Source organism: Mytilus galloprovincialis, chromosome 13 (genome assembly GCF_965363235.1).
Source record: "Mytilus galloprovincialis chromosome 13, xbMytGall1.hap1.1, whole genome shotgun sequence".
Classification (NCBI taxonomy): Eukaryota; Metazoa; Mollusca; class Bivalvia; order Mytilida; family Mytilidae; genus Mytilus; species Mytilus galloprovincialis.
The window spans coordinates 34,461,828-34,482,796 of record NC_134850.1 but is presented as its reverse complement, the minus strand read 5'-3'; the positions used below and the strand labels follow the sequence as shown (position 1 = coordinate 34,482,796).

The following is a 20,969-nucleotide window of genomic DNA, read 5'->3' as shown; positions in this document are numbered from 1 at the left end:
ATTTTAATCTCATAAAAACATCTTCTTTTTTATTTACAATATTAATCGTTAAACAGCAAAATAATGAGAAGCAATTTTATCAGATTTTACCTGCTACACAAAGATTTCGTTATGCCCCTTTTAATTTCAATTTCACTTGTAAACAGTTTTTTTTATTTTCTCATAGTTTAAAAGGGACATAATGTAGTCGTCTATCTGTGATTAAGATATAAGATTAATTCAGGCAATTCAGATATGTTTAAACATTTTGACACACAATTTGATTCTTAACACAAACCTTGTTGAAGTGGTATTCGTTTAACATTGCAAGATTAATTCACGTTTCATACACTGTCAACAATTTATATAAACAAATGCAATCAATACCAAACAAAAGAAAGCTTCTTGAACATCCATGTTTTCCACCTATATAATCTTTATTGAAAAAATTACACCCACATACAAAAGGGTAAAGCAATACAAACACAACAATTTTACATTTTTATAAGTTGGTTACTGTTTCGAAAATATACAACGGCAATAAAGTTTGTAGTTCTTTATATTTTAAGGTTATATCAACGAATGCTTCAATATATTTGCATTAACTTAATCGTGTGTGATCATTTGAAACTCATAGTTTACCAACACAATTACTAATTATTGCTTATGTTTTTTAAATGTATATACATATGGCGCATAATTAAATGACAAAAGAAACCTAATACATTTTTTAAATACCTTTGCAGTTATAATGTGCTTCATATGTTTTGAATATGTTAAATACCAAGACTCGTTTCTTGAAATCAGTAGATATATAATTTCGTGGAAATATAAATATGAACCATGCATCATTCATTCTTTTTAATAGGTGCCCAGTTTGCAAAATTTTAAAAAGTGTTCATTGTGCCTGACGACACTGACTAACACGTACTTCATGTAAGTTCGAACACTTTTATCATTAGGTTTAGCACTTAGGTTTTGTTGAACTTCTTTTTACATTTTTTCTAGCAATTTTGAATACACTAAAAAGACATTATATATTGATGCAAAATGTGTCTCTCTCAATTCTTGTTATATTTTGGTAGTAAAAGTATAAATTACATTGTGATTTTGTTTTCAATATTTTGTTGTCAAGAGAATATCTAAGAAATTCATATTTGCTATATCGAATCAGGGAAAGTATTTGATAATATATCGTTCATTTCGGATTTATAAAGAAAATTTTCCCATCTAATACTTCGCCGCACAGCAATTATTATAGCAAATTTGTGAATTATGTAACTTTGACTTATTTCGAATGAACTTCTTCTTTGTTAATTATATATTTTTTTGTTTTTGTATATGTAATTCTTTCTTATCAATGAGTTAAAATTCATACCTTTTACTCTGATCTGGAAATGTGGTAGTAGTATTTAAAATGAAAAACCGATATATAGTAATAACAGCAGTTTCAGCTCGCCTGGCCCAATTCACAAATTGAGTTTTTCTCATCACTTGGTGTTGTCCCTCTCGTTCGTCGTCGTCGTTGTCAATCGTCTGTCGCCCGTCGTTGTCATCGTCGTCCGTCTTAGTTCGTCGTTGTCGCCCATCGTCTATTGTCGTCGTCATTGTCGTCGTCGTCACCGTCGTCATTGTCCTTTAAGTTTTACAAATAACTTCTTCTATGAAACGATTTGGCCAAAATTTACTAAACTTTCCCTCAATTTTTGGGGGGTTTTCTATGTTACAAAAAGTGTTTGAAGATCTTGCTTGCCAACCAAGATTGTCGCAATGCCTGAGAAAAAGGACATAGGGTAAATATTAAAGGTCAGACTATATTTTTGAAATAATTATGTATAGAAAAAATCGGTGTGAAAAAAAACTGCTCGTTATTGTCAGAAGACTTTGCATAGAAGTAATTTCTCTTTAATGGCAAATTTTCACATTTATTTTCTCTTCATTTTGGCCTTTTATCTTGAAAACTATAAAAGATAACGTAATCACAAATCGTAGCCTCTATCTAAAGGTGTGTAGTATTTTTGCTTACTCAATCGTTTCAAAGTGTGTATCGTGATGCATTAATCATTAACTTACCTTGTATACAGATAGGTATAATGTTTATAGTCTGGTTTATACTATGTGGTTATATCAATAGAACAACAATACATTTAATGTATAAATAAACGTAGTTTTAACAGCTATGTACAAATAGCGCACTGAAATCATAATGCATGTTACAAATGCATATAACAGTGCACTACGGAGCAAATGAAGTAGTGTACCAATATGTAGAAAATTCATATATATGTATAGATTACATTTGTTTACATTTCCCAAATACTATTCATTTGTATCTAATGACAAGCTAAGAATCGTTAGCTAACATTATAAAACTCATAGTTTACAAACACACTTACTAATCATTACAAATATTTGAATGAATATACATTGGCGCATTATTGAATGAAAAAAAAAACATAATACATTTTTTAAAATACCTTTGAAAATACAATACGTTCAGATGTTTTGCATATGTTAAATACCATATCTTGTTTTTAGGAATCAGTTGATTTATGATTTCGTGGAAATGTACATATGCATCATTCATTCTTTACAATAGGGTTTTCAACCTCATAGATTTATAAAGTGTTCATTGTGACTGACAAAACTGACTAACAAGAATTACATGTATATTGTGTAAGTACGAACACTTTTGTCCTTAAGTTCAACTCGTAGGTTTTGTAGAACTTCACATTACGGTTTTTTTTCAAGCAATTTGGTAACACTTAAAGGACATTATATATTGTGGCAAAATATGTCTCTTTCGATTCTAGTTTTTTGATGGTAATAGGTACAGTATGTTGTGTTTTTAATATTTTTGCCAGCGTAATATATATTTACTATGTGTAACACATAAGTTTTATCCATAATGATATTTATAAACAGGGAAGTTATATTTCGTCACTTTTAAATTTATAAAGAAACCACCAATTTGTCCCACGATATCACTATCAAGAAGGCATCGATAAACTGTACTTCGTAATGTTGTCAATTATTTCATAATGTCTTATTTCGTTATGTTATATTCCTTTGTTTATTATCGGTGCTTTTTTATTGTTTGAGTGTAATCCTTTCTTACCATTTATTTGAAATTCATAACTTGCACTGTAATCTTGAAATGTGGCAGTTAAAATGAACAACTTATATATAGTAATAAAAAATGATTGAAATATAGTTTTGGTTCATCTGGCCTAATGCACAAATTGAGCCCTTCTTGTCACTTTGTGTCACTCGTTGTCGTCGTTCGTTAACTTTTACAAACATCATATCCTGTGATACTACTTGGTCAATTTAACCAAACTTGGCAACAATCGTTATTGGGATAAATTATCTACAAAATGTGTCCGATGATCCCACCAGCCAACCAACTTGGACGCCATGTCTGAAAATAGAATATAAGGTGAAAACGAAAGTTGTGTCTATTGTTTTTTTAAACCATTATGAATACAAAAATGTGTTGAAAAAATGTTCAAAATATAGAGCCATAGCAATTGTCTCTTTACGTCAAATCGTCAGGCAACTTTGCATAGAAGTCATTGACCTTGTGGAGAGTTGTCTCATTGGCAATCATACCACATCTTCGTTTTTGTATTTACCTGTAATGACTAATTTTAGAATGTTTTTCTTCATTTTGGCATATTATTTTGAAATATATAACAGATAATGTGACCACAAATTGGAAGCCTCCTCTAAAGGTGTGTAGTAATTTTGCTTACTCAATCGTTTCAAAATGTTTTTTCGTATCGCATGAACCATTTACATCTAATATGAATACTTCAGATATTAGGTGTATAGTGTAGTTTATACTATGAAATTATATCAATAGAATTAAAAAAATATTTAACATGTACAATAAACACGAATAAACACGAAATCAACAGTAAGGTGAAAGACATTGCACTGAAATCAGGATGCATATCATAAATATAATAAACAGGGGACTTCTTATAACGATACGGAGCAATTGAAGTTATGTACCAACTGGAGAGAAACATATATATATATATATATATATGCATAAATTTCATTTCTTTATATTCATTTTTATCTAATGTGCATTATCTTTAATTCAAACTCATATAGTCTATCAACGCAGTAAATGTTTTGTAAATGAATACATTTTTTAAATACCTTTAAGATACAATTACGGATTTATATAGAAAATTATCCGCCTTCCTACGGACACTTTTAACAATTGATGGATGTAAGGCTATGCCACACTGTAATTTTTAAAGTGATTTTGTAAATGATGTAATTGTTTATAATGGATGTTTTTTTTTGTATGTGAATGTAATCCTTTCTCATCCTAAATTTTATAACTAACACTCTGATCTGGAAATGCGGTAGTAGTATTTAAAATGAACAACTGATATATATTAATAAAAACAGGTGAAATACAGTATTTGCTCACCTGGCCCAATGCACAAATTGAGATTTGTTAACCATTTGCGTCCCTCTCATCCGTAGTCGTCCGTCGCAATCGTCATATGTCGTCGTCGTTCTTAAATTTTTCTAACAACCTCTTCTCTGAAACTACTTAGCTAAATTAAACCAAATTTGGACACAATCAGTATTGGGGTATCTAGTTTACAAAAGGTGTCCAGTGATCCTGCTTTCTAACCGACATGGATGCCTTGCCTGAAAAAAACAACATAGGGTAAACATTAAAGTTAAGTATAATATTTTAAAAATCGTTTTGAATAGAACAATCTGTGTGAAACAAAAATGTTCATAATTGTCAGACGAATTTTCATAGAAGTACTTACCTTTGATGACAAATATCAACATTTTTTTCTTCATTTTGGCCTATTATCTTGAACACTATCCTATATAACGTGAACACAAATTGACTTTTTTTATATGTGTGTAGTATTGTTGCTTACTCAATCTTTTTAAAATGTTCATCGTGTCGCATTAATCATTTACTTACATTGTATGACTATTCCGGTAGAAGGTTTTATAGTGTTGTTTATACTATGTGAATATATCATTAGAACAACAGTACATTTAACCTGTACTGATAAATATAGTATCAACGGCTATGTACAAAAAGCTGAAATCATAATCCTTACATTACATTAGAATTACATTGACAAAACCATGCATTAAATTACAATTACAATAACATGTATTTATCAAAGTAATGCATTACATTACAACTACTTTTGCAAAGTAATGCATTGAATTACACATAACATTCATTTTGGTAATTTTTTTCATCAAGTGAAAAGAAAAATCAAACATTTTAAAAACAATATGAGGTCACCAATAATTATAGCATATGCAGTAAATGTTCCATGTATTAAATTTTAGTCTACGCATACATGTAAAAAGTTTATTTAATATGTGATACGAATATTACATTTTGTTTTTAAATATCATACGCAGTTCGAAGAATTTATTCTTCATGCGAATTCTACATTTCAAGGTATACATCTCTGTGTTTTCTCTAATAAAAATTATAGAGTTGAAGTTAAACACTTATTTAAGTTTAATGTTAATTTTACTTTTATAAATGTACATTTGTTTTTTTGAATTTCAATCAAAATTTTTATATAAAACAAAAAGATTAATGACTAAGTGACGAATTGGGGAAAGGATTGATTGTAAAACAAACTTATTAGTGTCTTCTACTTCGTACTAGTTGGGCTTGATAAATATTTTGATATCAGCGTCACTGATGAGTCTTATGTAGAAGAAACGCGCGTCTGGCGTACTAAATTATAATCCTGGTACCTTTGATAACTATGACAATGTTCAATTATTTGATATTTAATCATAACAAATTATTCATTGATCTTTTGACAACTATCAAACAGTAAAACTTTTCATATATCAATCTTTTTAAAAATGAATGAAAATGTATGATGGATTGTTTTTATCGATTACTTTTTTCCGATTGGCATTTGTCTATTTTGTTTACTTATGCGTTTGTCTGTCTCTTTAAATTAAATTTCCCTCCTATCATATCTTTACTTTTTTCTACAAAATCCTTGTTAAAAACAAGATAACACAAATACCAAACCAAACTCCTAGCAAAATTTAAAACGGAAAGGTCCTAACACATTAAAAGAACGGATAATAACTGTCATATTCCTGACTTTGTACAGGCATGTATTATCTCACTGCGAGAACAAAACAAAGAAAAAGTATAGGTAATATGTCAGAAAAAATGATACAGCAGTCCACATTGTGTTATAATCTTAATCGCTTACTCACATAATGACCAGATATGTCAAAAATGAAATCAAAATTGCATATAGACAAAGCACATAAGAAAAAAAGAAAGACAATAATACTTTAAAATGTACCATGATAGCACAATGGCACATTGATGGGATGTATACATTGGTATAAGTACCAAAGCATTTCAAATGGATATTACTAAAAAGAAAAAAGACAACTTAGAAAACGTAATAATTTACACAGACAAATGAAAGAACACTATAACATGTTTTCAAAATTAGAGACATCGTCAGAACCTAGAATATTGCGTATAAACTAATTCTTTTGATAATTGAATATGCTAAAGTTGTATTCCATTGTTGTTTTTAACTAGATAATGTGAATACCCTATTTTGCAAAAACATGAAATATGTACCCTTTTTGCTAGCATCGTAATTTTATAACGTAACAAATTTAGATAGTATTCGTTTACTATAGATTGGAGTCCATAGCATTATTTATATTTTTTCAACGTTTGGAAGACAATGGTACTAAAAACAAAAATAGTACATGGACAATAGTTTACACTTCTTAATCAAGATTGAACATTCTAGTCTGAACAAAAATGACCATTATATGTTTCTTGCTTCTTATATTTTCCAGATAGGATAAAAACAGAACACACTTTACTATCATCTGAGTATTTGGGTCATTTACAGTAAATAAAAAGAGCAGAACCAATGAAATTATCCTAGTATGGAGGTATGGTACAGATTATTTGGAGTTATTGTTCACCATAATGAAATAAATCATTTTTATTCAAATCAAAACTGAGAAAAAAGTTTGAATTTTATGAGAAAATGAAATTGTAATAATGCGCAAACTGGTTATTAAACTAGTAAATGCTTACACAAGTGAAAACTTCTCATTATAAAGTATGGTTTCTGATGTAAACAGGTTAAGTTAGGAAAAAAAATCGGATATGAATGATTCGGAGGAGATTATTAAAATGTTTTGTTAAATTTCAGTTGGTCAGTTTTTAATAAACCTCTTTTTTCCCATTCACCGTTGATAAATGACAAAATTTTGAAGAACCTCCATATCCTCTTTGCGTTGGATTTTTTTCCAGTCCCTTTTGTTCATGTTATAATTAAACACCGTAACGTAACCTCCTTGTCTTCAAATATCTGGGCTTGAGTGTGGCTAATGAAGACAAATTCAGAAAAAAAAACTTCAAATGTATGACATTGATAAAACTGCTGGTTGGCTTTTAGTTCCGGCGGGTATCATCATCTCATAAGTTACTGCTGAAGAGGTCAACAAGATTTTTCATGATGTTTTGCTGATCAATAACAAAATTATCCAGACACTGATTTTCCAACTTCCATAGAAAAAAATGCAGTGGGCTATGTAGTATGGCCCCTTTAGTCCTTTATATCTTCACGTGATTCGGTCTTATGTATTCTTGCCTTTATATTGTTATCACTTCTGCGTTTCTGAAGCAAATACAACCAGGAAATCGCGTCGAATGCAAGAGATTAATATAGTTTTATATTTATGGACTGGTTTTGGTTGACAACATATGCTCTTGAAATTTTGAATTCCTAGGGGACCAGGATTCAGTAGACAATGCTTTGGTGCTGAACTGAGGTTAAACAAGTTTTCCCTTTATCATGTTTATTCTCCGTTAACAAAACATGTAATAATCAATTAACTAAGATTCCACTCCTAAGGAAAAGTTAAATTTCGATAGTGGTTTTGAACTCTCTTGATCGTATAGCTCTCCACGTGTTTTGGTCATAAAATTTTATCTCTCTTATTTACCAAGTCAGAAAAAATGTTATCTTATAGTTCGTTCATGTGTGTGTTGCATTGTCGTTTGTGTTTTGGTTCACTTGAGTGTTTCTGTTGTTTCCTTGTTTTCCTCTTATATTTGATGTGTTTCCCTCAGTTTTAGATTGTAAAACAGATTTTTTTTTCTAAAACGATTTATGACTTTCCAACAGCGGTATACTTCTGTTGCCTTTATTTATTGTCATAAACAAGAAAATATAATCGAATACAAAATACTTACTAAATTCTGTACTTGTGACATGAAAATTTCTATGCTTTCCTAATTTAATCAACTACCTTTTGTCTTTTATTTTGGAATGGTAAAAACATAATTATACATTCATGAACTTACTATCAAAACTTCTTAAAAAAGAGGGAAGACCTATACCAAAGGGACAGTCAAACTCATAAATCTAAAATAAACTGAATATGCCATGGCTAAAAATGAAAAAGACAAACAGACAAATAATAGTACACATGACAAAACATAGAAAACTAAAGAATAAACAGCACAAACTCCACCAAAAGCTAGGGGTGATCTCAGGTGCTCCGGAAGGGAAAGCAGATCTTGCTTCACATGTGGAACCCGTTGTGTTGCTTATGTGATAACACATCCGGTAAATAGTCTTATTCGGTAGGTCACATTCATGAAAGGGACGGGGATTGTAGTTATGACGTAAGGAACATATCCGATATCATTTGTGAAACGGTTATTCCATAACGGTCAACAAACTCGTGATGGCGTCCGTAAAATTTACGAAGGGATGATTTCAACTTCACCATTTGGAACTCTTGGTTTAATAGCTTCCTTGTGAGCAGCAACCCTCTATCAAGAAAATCATGATAGGAAATGCAAGCATGGGAATATCGTATCAATTGGGAGATATATACCCCGTATGCAGGTGCTGTTGCAATGTTGCTACTTAAAAGATGATTTCATTCATCTGCTTTATTTGATGTTATAAATCGTTTATGTACAACATCAAACTTTTATCAAAACATCATACGTGTTACATGTACAAGTAACATATTGATTTATCCATCAACAATTGCAGTTATTGTTTCGGCGATAAACAACAACATAATGTATATCAAAACTGAATAATTGTATATGAAATATATTAAGGATTGAGTCATGCCTATGTGCAGTGATTTGCAACGATTTCAACCCTTGAAAAAAAATTGATAATGTGATTAGATGTGTTTGTTGAAATCTGATTTTGAGCTAGCTCATCCTTGTATTCAAATTTGTCATCTTCAAAATGCTTTTCTGATGCATTGTTAAGCGAATGCATGTCTCTCTAAAAATGATTTTCTGGTATTTGCATTCAAAGTACATGTCAAGAATAATAATAAGAATAAAAATATTTAATAAATCCAATCAAAGGACCCGTTTCCGAGCATATGCATATAAGTATATATATTATATTATCTATACAGTAATTACATAGAGAATAATACATGGCAAAATCTGTATCATATGCCTTATCATCCCGAGATACCAATATCAACCAGAGGGCATTTAGTTCCGAGGGATGATATTGGTCGAGGGTGATACGGCGTGTGATACGGATTTTGCCATGTATTATTCTGTTTATCATATATCTTTTAAAACGAAATTAAAATTGTAAAAAAATGCATTTGTGCAGAAACAAACTTCACGAAAATTATGACCAAATAAACAATAAAACTTCAGATATTTCTACATGTTATTGTACTATTTTATATAAAAATCGCTCGTAATGAAATGATAGGACGTTTTTTTTTAATAGAAATCATTTTTTCCCCTAAGCCTGAAAATGCAGTAACTGGACGTCATAGGTCAAACGTTGACGTCATAATTACGCAAGGTATGCGATACGGATTTTGCTATGCGATACGGGGTATGCGATACGGGTTTAGCTATGCGATACGAGGTATGCGATACAGGATAGGTGATACAGACTGGAAAAAAAAACCTTTATTAGATATACAAAATTGCTATATTTTGCACTAAATATATGATAAAAAGAAACATTACATTAAATATTACTTCTTAAGTAACTATACTTCATACAAGATGGTGTTTGTAAATACATATAATAGAATATTTTGACTCTACACATGTAATAGATAAAACATAAAAATTAAAATTAAACTACGTCACTACTACTAATATGTAATTTTAGTATTTGGAATGTAAATTTTCTCTTATTTCAAAACAAAAACTCATAAATCATGACACTGACATATTAGCTTTTTTTTGACTCACATGACATTAACCAAATCAACTGTTTATACGTTAAAATATGAGTGTTGTTTTTGCATTGAATGCTTGCTTCATTAAATATAAAATTTAATCAATTTTCATATATAGTGCATTCCATTAAAACATGAAACTCGTCTTCAACCTGCATTGTTTACATTGACCATTAAATTTTTTATCTTTGTCGATTTTTTGTATATCTCCCTTTTTAAATATCAAACTGATCAGCACTGATTCTAAATAGAGTTAATCTTTTTCGGTACTGAAAATCAATTTGACATAAAAGTGCTTCCCTTTTGAATATGTTTTTAAACGTAAAATAAGTATGCAATTTTCCTTTATTAACATTTGCATTATCGCCTATTGTAATTTTACAGTAAATCCTATATCTACTAATCAAAAATATTTTTGACTTTATCAAGGTCAAAAGTTTCTAAATCAACCTCAGTACATTTTCAAATATATATTATATTAGAATAAAAAGATGACTAACAAAATGTATTTCATGTGTGATTGTCAATACATGAGAAAATGACTTGCTTTAACAAATAATCCTTTTCTAAACCATTTATTTGCAAAAAACTTGAGAACAAATAATGTCAATATGTAATGGAGTATAACCTGACTCTCCGATAACAGCAAAATTATTATGTCAGACTGAAATTCAAGGTGATCATATTGTAACGTTAACGTTACTCGGTAGTATAACAAGTAATTGAATATGATAGCTAGCTCATTGTATTAATATAGATGCACTGTATCATATAATAAACGTAAGCAAATAAACTAAAGTCAAACAAAAAAAATCCCTAGCATACACGTCTATTCAATTAAAAGCATTTTTCGTTTGTTTTATTTCCAGAGTGGAATTATAAAAGAATCGCAGGTAGAAGATGATGTCTCGTCGAAGGTACAGTTCCTTCTCATTTATATTGAAAAACACAACGAACAAGTACAGATATTGAACTATGAGAGTCTTATTTGTTTGTGTCTTACTTGTTATACAGCAATTATGTATGAATACTTTGAAACATGTGATTGTAAATCCATTACCTTTGTGTCATTTTTTTTATAATACTGGTTATTTCAAGCATTACTGTTGTAAGTTTTAACATAATCAGTTCAACAATTTTAGAAAAATTTAGTATAATGTTTGACAAAATTTAAAGCAATTAATGCAAAATATTTTAAAAAATTTATACCAGCCGCATCATGATGATTTATTAGTCTTTCGTTAATTTAAACTGTTGACAAATTTATGCTTGTATAAAAATAGAAAAACTTGCCTTTGAGTAAAGTTTTGTTATGTCCAGTACTACAGGATGAATGTCACATAACCTGTCGTTGCCTATAAGAAAATAACCACCTCTAGAAGTTTTTATCTCTTTTCGACTTTGAATAAGCTTGAGTAACCATTTAACCTCGAGTTTCCAAACTATTCTATAGAATCCAATTAAAACAGTATGATGCTATGAAACACTCACGATATATGTGTATTACTCCGAATTTTTTATACTGCAATGCAACGTAGGACTAATTGCCTATATAATTAAAGGACATTTTTTTTACCCCTTTTAGTATGCAACCGAATATGACGTAGTATGATTTGGTGGTATTACATCTTTACATTTTGAATCTCAAATTTACCCATTTTACACCCTACAGTATTCAATTATGACGTGCTGACAAATGAGATCTTTGATATTCTATCGATGTCATTACCACCTTGCGTCAAAATTTTATTTAAAAGACAAATGTATCGACTAGTTATTACTAAAGCTATGAAAAGTCAAGGAAGAACATCCCCCACACCTAAAAATTCAATGGCTTATATCTCGTAAAACAAGCACATTGACCTACATATTTTTTTTTATGAATCACCTGTCAATGTATTAAAGTGTTTTGGAAAGCTTGTTTTTTTCCCCAATTCAATAAATCCTATATTCTCAAAAATGTGTATTCACGCCTGCTTATTACTGGTTTGTTCTTTAATAGTACAGTATACGCATTTATGTTGACCATTCTTATTCAAAATTACTCTCCTTTCACATTACGGGAAAATTCGATTTCTATAAAATAATCCTGATCATTTTAATGACAGCTGGTAAATGACCGCCGACATCAATAGATGACCGACTTTTCAAAGGCACATTCGATAAAATAAATGAGTATGTGGTATGAGTACTAATGACACAACTCTCCATTATTCATATATTTGTGTGTTTATGTGTAAAAATTCACAAGCCCTATATCTGCACGCGAAACTATCGTGCTTTAAATATATATGTGCAAAGTTATTACGGCAATATGTGACATCATATACAGTGCCTGCACTGTACTAATTTAATACATGAATTGTGTAATCATCTAATGTAAAACTTTTGAAGTAATAGAACTGTTTCAATTGCATTACCATGTTGTTAATATGCATCTAAAAACAAAATTCAGGAAATTCAAGAGCATGCAGTTTTGGATGGAAAATTTCACGAATTTAAAACATTTTACGGTTACAGCGTTTCTTGTAAACAAAAAACAGAAGAAGGACATGAAGGAGGTATTGTAAATAACTATCTTATGTGTTTTAACAAAAGTAACACCTGCAAAATACTAAATATGGAATGTAACCTTACATTTTGTATTCGTGGTAATTGATTGTTTTTGCCATTTTTATTTCGGTTAAATCCTGTAGGTTTTTCGCTCTTAAACATTTTTTGTTTTGGTCTTACAAAATGTTGATATCGCAAGTACATGATGAAGACTATTGATTTCTTATGAACATCCGTAGAAGTGATAGTATTTCAAATGCGACAGCAATTATATGCAACCGTACGGCCTCCAACACTAAATCAATCTTACCGTGTAGTCTGTTATAGAAGGAATCAACACGAACAATTGAAGCATATTTTGACTTTCAATGGACGCTTTGGTTTTTGACAGATTTCATTTTTTACGTCAAATTATTGCCCTTGAAATTAATATACATTGCTCTTGTAGTCTTAAATTTCAAACAGGTAAGATAATACCTGAATTTACCATATTTATGTTATAATGAAAATCTGCTAAATAATAAAATATCTGTTCTAACATTAATAGGAAACTTGAACTGCATGCTTGTGTTTTTTTTCAATTTAGAGTGGTGTTTCGAATTTGACAATTGTAAGGAAATATCAGAAAACAAAAAGGTAAAATTTCGTGTAATAGTAATTGGTTCATAAGTAACATTACAAATAGAACTGCAATACAAATGATTAAATTGTTTATAATGGCTATTAAAAAGAGGAGAACAAAAAGTTGATGAAACTAATGGGTTTGACGACTATTCGAGATGAACCACTTACGCGTATCAAAGTAAGAAAACTCATTTTAATTACTTTGTCATCTCAATCATATCAAAATACACTAAAAGGATTGTATTACTAATCTTAATGACCTATTTAATGAAATATATAAGTTAAAAAAGAATAATACATTAACCATGACAACTTTTGCAATTTGTAAGTTAAAAAAAATTAAAATCACATCAAGGGTTTATTATTTTAAACGGACAAACACTTCATAACCATTATAACTGGTAAAACTTTTGGCAATTGTTTAGCAATTGTATATATTTCATATAGAGATCAATAACTTATTAAAATAAAATTTTAACATACAACATAAAGTCAAGGAGACTAGTTTCAACGAAGGATGGATAAAGTACTAGAGATGCAGATATACCTTATCATACCTAAAATAGTGGTCTTTGACCCAGTTTCACTAAACGACAACGATTAGTCCTTATTCTTAAATGCGGTAGTATTATGTTCTGTAGTCCAACGTCCCATAATTAATCATTCTACAAATAATGGATTTATGATGGACAATAAAAATCTTATAAAGCTGTGTTAATAATAATCGATGTGCACACTTTTCCAGCAACCTGAAATAAATATTTATCAGATAACTGCTTGATACATTTATACTGTAGGTGAAAGTATTTATTCGACGTCCATCAAGTAAAGAAACGGAAGCTAAAGAGGAAAACAAGAAACAAAACGTTGCATTGAAATCATTCCTGTATTTGATAATTGCAGAAGATGAAAACACCAAAGATAAAAAGAAACAAGTGAAAGAAATCATTGATTTTGCAAGTCAGTAAATCAATATTACAACGCTTTTTAATGTAAAGAAAAATATAATTGCGAATATTGTACTGGAAACATTCTGAAATAGTTTCTTAATAACCCGGTATAGATAACAGATTTAAAAGTGTGTACCAGCAGACTCGTATTTCGTCTACAAAAGACTCCTCAGAGACGCTCGAATTATAAAAATTAAATAGGTCAAATAATGATTGACATTTGGATACTCCCTCTTTACGAATGTGACTTACGAAATTAGAATATTTACCGGCTTTGTAATAACATGAACAACATGACAGGTTCCACATGTGGAGCAGCACCTGAAATCGCCCGCAGTTTTTTGTGGGGTTCATGTTGTTGTTGTACTCCTATTTGTTACAATTTGTTCACACATCGTTGACTATATAATAGAATTGGATGCAACTGTCGTACAAGTGATAGGTTTAGCGTTAAAAAACAGATTCAATCCACCATTTTGTACATTTGAAAATGCCTGTACCAAGTCACGAATATGACAGTTGTCCATTCGTATGATGTGTTTTATTGTTTGATTTTACCATTTGATTAGGGACTTTCCGTTTTGAATTTTCCTCGTAGTTCAGTGTTTTTGTGATTTTACTTTTTGCTCAACCTCTAAACACGAACGAGGTAATGCTATTCCTGGAAAAAAAACTGTCACTTAGTTTTGTACACAGTTACATATAATTATGAGCATATCACTAATTTGTTTTGTGAACACAGTTCATACCTTTGGAAGAAATCCTCCAAGAGCAGTGAAACCGAAATAGTTTTTGTGAAATAACCAATAGAAGATAAGGACCTAAAAATTATAATTATGGCCAGACGCTCGTTTCGTGTACGTAACACTCATTAGTAACCACTCAAATCAAATGGATTCGATACACCCAAAAATACGTAATTGATGAGCATGATACAACTTCAGTGCAATATATTAGTCTGTGAAATTAAGCCACGCAAAATGATTACGTTATTGTAAAAACTGGACGAACTTATAGAGTACAATACTTATGGAGTACAATAGGTGTATATAACATAAATTGTGTTTTCATCAACTATAACGTATTCAAACAAATCTAAAAGATTTACTTGTTAACATTTATATCAACAACAATTAAAATTCCTTTCTTCATGTTTATAATTTTGCTTTAATTGAAAGCCTTGCAACCAATACAATTGACATATTGACAACTATCCTAGATGGCTGCTCCTTGTATAATACCTTTATCTTGGGAAGGATAACCACTAGTACGTTTATTGCCCTGGTCTAATGATTTGTTGTTGTTCATACACTGAAAAGTGCAAATATCATGTTTTAACTTTCGAGTATATAACACCAAATTGTTTGTTGTGATTTACTTAGTTGTTCAAACATTGGTGTTATTAACTGAACAATATTATCGACCATAGTTAAACATAATGATTTCCTTATATATATTTTGAACCATGTATTTTAATTGTCATGTTATATCAATTTACACTGTAAAATGATAATGCTTTGATTAACCTTTGCCCAATTTTGAAATGTACAAAATATCAGTGTTTTCGACAGTAGATCATTGATAACAGTGATTTGTCACTTATCCAAATTTTACAGAGTAAATTTGAACGAACCAAGATAAAATGAAATTAACAAGAAAACAACAGACAATGATTTATAAAAAAAATATTCGTCTATATTGTCGCGAATGATTTTAATCAATGTGACAGAAACAATAAAATATCACAAATATAACATTACACATAACCACTACTTACATGATCATGTACACGATTTTTAAGAAACCATTAGGATAGTCACTTTTTTCTAATAATGGACAATAAGGATAAGAAAATGTACAACTCGAGCATTTATATGGCAACATGTTTAACCTATACTTTTTATCGAGCTTTATGTTTTAGGTCTAAGACATAATGTCGTTATAACCAAAATAAATGTTACTGATTAATAAATTTATATTACTGTATATACATTTTGTCAATTTGTATCATGTGCTATGTGTTTTGGAGGTAAACAATTCTTTGTTTCATGTTGTTATAGAAAAGACAGAATTACCATGCCATCTTGTCGGACAAAAAGTTTTCTTTCACAGTGGTTCTTCAACGGCTGCTTTTATTCACCAGAGGACAGATAAATTTACGGTTGATGTATGGTTAAATCCTAATATTTAATAATGTTATATATGTTCTGTTATATTTTATTCTAGATGAGATGTTAAGCATATAGTCACATATTGTATCATTAAAATTTGTCGTACTCCATGTACTTTGTCAAAGATATTACATTTAAATTTTAATCAATAGAATATTTCAAAAATTATCAAAATGTAATTTATATTCTGCTTTTATGTCAAATATATAAAAAAAAAAGTATGGGTCACTAGTTGTGCAAAATTGTTAGATTTTGCATAAATCATAGTTTGAAACCAAAAGATGATTTTGTCAATACTTTAAATATGTATTGTTATAGCAATAAAATAAAAAGAATATAAAAACAATGGCGTTACTGTACTTGACCTCTTGATAAATAATAACACAAGTAAATTCAGCCCTTAAATATTATAAAACACATACTTTTCTAAATTAAAAAGAGTATTCTTCAACATGAAATACATACTATTCTAAAAATTTGCTCATTTCAACAAAATTCTAGACCGATGGCTATGTTATTCCAAAATTTAATGAACGAAGAAAACGTAACAAGATGCATTAACATTATTATTTGTTATGTTGTAGGAACTAATAGAAAAAGGAGTCCAAGAATTTGACAGAGTGAACGAGAAAATAGAAGACGAATTTCTTTTCTTTAAAAGAAAGGCAGAAGGCAAGTTATTAACAAATAGTGCTTTACTTTTCTAGTGGAATATGTTTTAATATCAAACCGATATGTTAATGGATTTCTAGTCATGAGCATGGTCTAAGGTTTTCGACAAACATTATAAATTTTAGTGTTTTAAACACATACACAGTACTTTGATATGAAAAATAATATTAACACTTTTTTTACAATAGAAACACTTTTTAAAATCTTTTTCATTATTTTTACCAAAATTCACTTAAATATTAAAAAAAAAACACTTGGAAGATCTTGAGTGCAAACATAAAAAAATCAAAACACCATGGAAAGCTCAATGTTAAGATATCGATATAGTTTGAAAACCAACAGAATGCATCACAACAACAAAAAAAGAGCTACATAGCCAATATACTAGCTGCAAAAAGTAAAATAACAAACATACCGAACAGGAAAATTCTAAAACTAAAGGTCCATATTCGAATGGCTAAACCAAAAATTCTAAACACATAAAACGAATTAATAACAAATGGCGTATTTCTGACTTGGTACAATTAATTATATTCTTCATAGACTAATAGCCTGATGATATATTTCAATTTTCATAATGGCAAACCTTGACCTCTTTTACTTACATATGAGCAAAAATAGTAAAAACCTATACCTCTCTCCTAAAATCCGTCTATCAGTTGTAGCACTATCAAAACTATAAATCGTACATGACGTGCTTCTGTCGCTTTGTGAATAAGCCCATGTTCTAAATCCAATAAAATTCGATTGCACATGCGTTTATTGACTACTGCAGAAAGTGAATTTTAGCAAATTTGCATGCATTTATTATATTTTATTAACTTCAAATACTTCCAAAGTCTTAAATGATGCACATGTTGGTACTTATTCATTTATCGTGACTGTAATGTTTTGCAATCAGAAATTGACTTAGATACGACAACCGTTCATGTTTGCTGTAAAAAACTCAACGTGTAAAACAAATCACATTGCCTGTCGTTTGCTTGTTTACAAACGAAAAAAGGAGATTCATGGAAGAGCCTATACAAACACTTATACACAGAGGACATAGAAATTGTCTCGGTTGTCAGAATCGTAATAATTGATATAAGCTATACTTTATTGTAGTTTTAACATGTGTAGGCATTGTATTCATGTTAATTACACCCTCACTGTCGCTCGGGCAAAACTCATCACGACTATAATGCAAACCCATGTTTGAACTACAATAGAGTATAGCTTGCATCAATCCTTTGTCAATTATTTCTTAATTAAACTATACAAGTCAGGTCGCAATTAGTCGAAATAGTGGATAAAGAATTCATGTTTTTACATGAGCCCTAACTGGAAAGAACTTTTCAAAGATTTATAATCAGATGGCAATAATCAGGTCAAAAATGCCTATCACAAGTTATTCCACTAACGTTCCGTAAGGTGTTAGACAGAGACAGAAAAAATATAAATTAATGGTTCCCGTTTTGTCATCGCATAAGTATATTTTAAAATCTTCAAAAGCATTCTTTATTATAAAAAAAAAAATTACACTTTTTTTTGCATGCAGATATTTATTGAGAAATTTGATATTTATTGTTGTTTAACAATGAATGATAAGTAATGGTTCAATAAAGAAATAATGAAATGATTTATGGAACAATTCAAATCACTTATATACTATTACAGTGTAAATTTACTTACCAAAGAGACAACGCTTAATACTTGATTATAATCAGTAAGTGAACATGGATCCATATCGTATCGAGATATCTGTGTTATTATTAGATCTGAAACATTAAAGCCATCCTTGCATTTTTGTATAGTTTAAGACAGAAAATCTGGATAAGTATTTGACATGCATGTACACGAAGAGATATGATTCTGTAGTAATCTTAGTCTGAGAAAAATATTGATAAACAACTAGAGTATTGAAAAATTCCATATTACTTATATGGCTTTTAATGATATTAACCATACGAGGATTATATTTTTTTGATAACTCTATATATCGATCTTTCTCTGAAATTAGTTCTATCAAAACTTTTTATTTGTTAACCCTGCATACCGCTATTACCCATGTGCAATCTAAACGCTTTAAACACAATAATTATATGTTATAAATTAATTATTTTTGCATGGATATCGAAAAAAAAGATCATTTAATTTCACATTCAGATATGTCGATGATGTTCTTTCCATTAAAAAAACAGAGTTTTCTGACAGGATTCCATTAACATATCCTCTAGCCCAATAAGTCACGGCTTAGTTTGCATAATGTTTACCTCGAATTAGGCTTACACAGTAATCTCAGTACCAGCATTTTTGAAAAACGAGGATTTAAGTTCAAAATTATCAATTATACAAACTGCATCTGCATACGGGATAAACATTCCCCAACCCATTCAGTATTTTCGAACTGGCAGTTGCTACTCAGACTTTTTAAAACGTCACCAGTGTATGAGCAGAAAGTTGATGGACCAGAATTATTTCAAAGACCATCTCGTTATTTTCCAAAGAAGACATTGATGAGAAATGTGTTGTGTCAACTCCACATATTCACGGTTGTTTTGAAGAATAGATTTTAGTGACTGACGGTGTTATATTGTCTTTTTATTTGTCTTTATAATTTATTACTTTTACTGTTAAGTCTATTTTTGGAAATTTTAATTTGACGTGGCTTGGTATTTATACATCCCGTCATTGTGTTATTGTAGTTAAGTATTTGTTTGGTATTCCCCTCTTTCGTTTTTACTAATGTGCCTTTTTGTTTGTCTTTGTTGATGTATTTATGTGTTTTGTAGTATTTAGGATGAGAACACAATGCTGACTGCTGTATCACTATTTTTATAATGTTCACCTATTATGCTTTTTTGTTCTGAACACACATTTTTGTCAAGATATTGGAATTTTGCACGCAAGTGCTATTTTAAGCTAGCTATACAATCAGTCATTTCTATAAAAGAAAAACTTGTACAAAAACAGAAATAGGACAGGTGTTATCTATTCGTTTCATGTGTTTGAAATTTGATTTTGCTATTTGATTTTGCACTATTTGCTTTGAAAGTTCCTAATAATTCTTTTTAATTTACTTTTTTTTTTTATTTCAAATGGTTTCTTATTTTATGATTATTATTTTATAAGGAATGACTGTAATATTTTTTCTGTCTATGACGAATTAACATAAAAAAATGTGGTACACACTGAATAACCCGCGTATTGGGTTATTTTAAAGTGCGCACCATATTTTTTATGTTATTCAAATAAACAGATAATATATTACAGTTATTTCATATACATGTTATAATTTAATTCAAAATTCCATTTTAAACCAGAATAAATCATGAAAAAACGTTGATGACGTCACGGTCACATGACTAAATTATGTCTATGAGCTGATAAACAAAAAGACGTCAATCAGAAGACGCGTTACATCTAAAATTAAATTATATTATACAATAAATGTCTTTTGTTTCGGTAAATATGTGGCTTAATTGACTTTTGAAAAACTGATACTCACTTCGGCCGTTGGCCACATGTATGTGATGGCAATTATTTACCAAAACCAATTGCACATCACATGTTTTTTTTACCAAAATTAAGCACTTAAAAGCACACGACGTTTTGCTCGATGAATATACTTTTACATGTGAATATGCTAATTTATTTAAAATCCCATTCATATATAAAAACCTACTAAAATTCTATCAATATGGAATGATAATGTATTTTTTCCTTTTTTTCTAAATTACTATAATTCCGATGTCTTCCTCTT

At 29.7% G+C, this 20,969-nt stretch overlaps 1 long non-coding RNA gene across 1 annotated transcript; it reads left to right on the top strand.

The window, feature by feature from the left end:
* The first annotated feature begins 751 nt into the window (after positions 1 to 751).
* LOC143056640 (uncharacterized) lies at positions 752 to 11,533 on the top strand. The gene is made up of 3 exons (XR_012972434.1): positions 752 to 915; positions 6,847 to 6,945; positions 11,124 to 11,533. It is a non-coding gene; the product is annotated as an uncharacterized LOC143056640 (long non-coding RNA).
* The last annotated feature ends 9,436 nt before the right edge of the window (positions 11,534 to 20,969 follow it).